The following is a 290-nucleotide window of genomic DNA, read 5'->3' as shown; positions in this document are numbered from 1 at the left end:
GTCTCCGTCACGGAGGACATTGCGCCTCTCGTCACGGCCCCTCCGTCACAGTGCGTCTCCGTCACGGAGGACATTGCGCCCCTCCTCACGGCCCTGTCGTCGCGTTTTGGTAACGCGCTGTGGCCCGCACTATGTTATGCTGGTCTGTATTGAATCGCGCTTCATCCATTTGCGAATTTCTTTGGAATATCACTTATTCTACACGGGTCGTAGAAAATGTAGGTCGTACAAAAAGGGGGTCGTAGAAAATGTAGGTCGTACAAAAGGGGGTCGTAGAAAATGTAGGTCGG

Source organism: Frankliniella occidentalis, unplaced genomic scaffold, assembly GCF_000697945.3.
Source record: "Frankliniella occidentalis isolate FOCC.00 unplaced genomic scaffold, Focc_3.1 Scaffold1, whole genome shotgun sequence".
NCBI classification, from domain to species: domain Eukaryota; kingdom Metazoa; phylum Arthropoda; class Insecta; order Thysanoptera; family Thripidae; genus Frankliniella; species Frankliniella occidentalis.
This window is presented reverse-complemented; position numbering follows the sequence as displayed.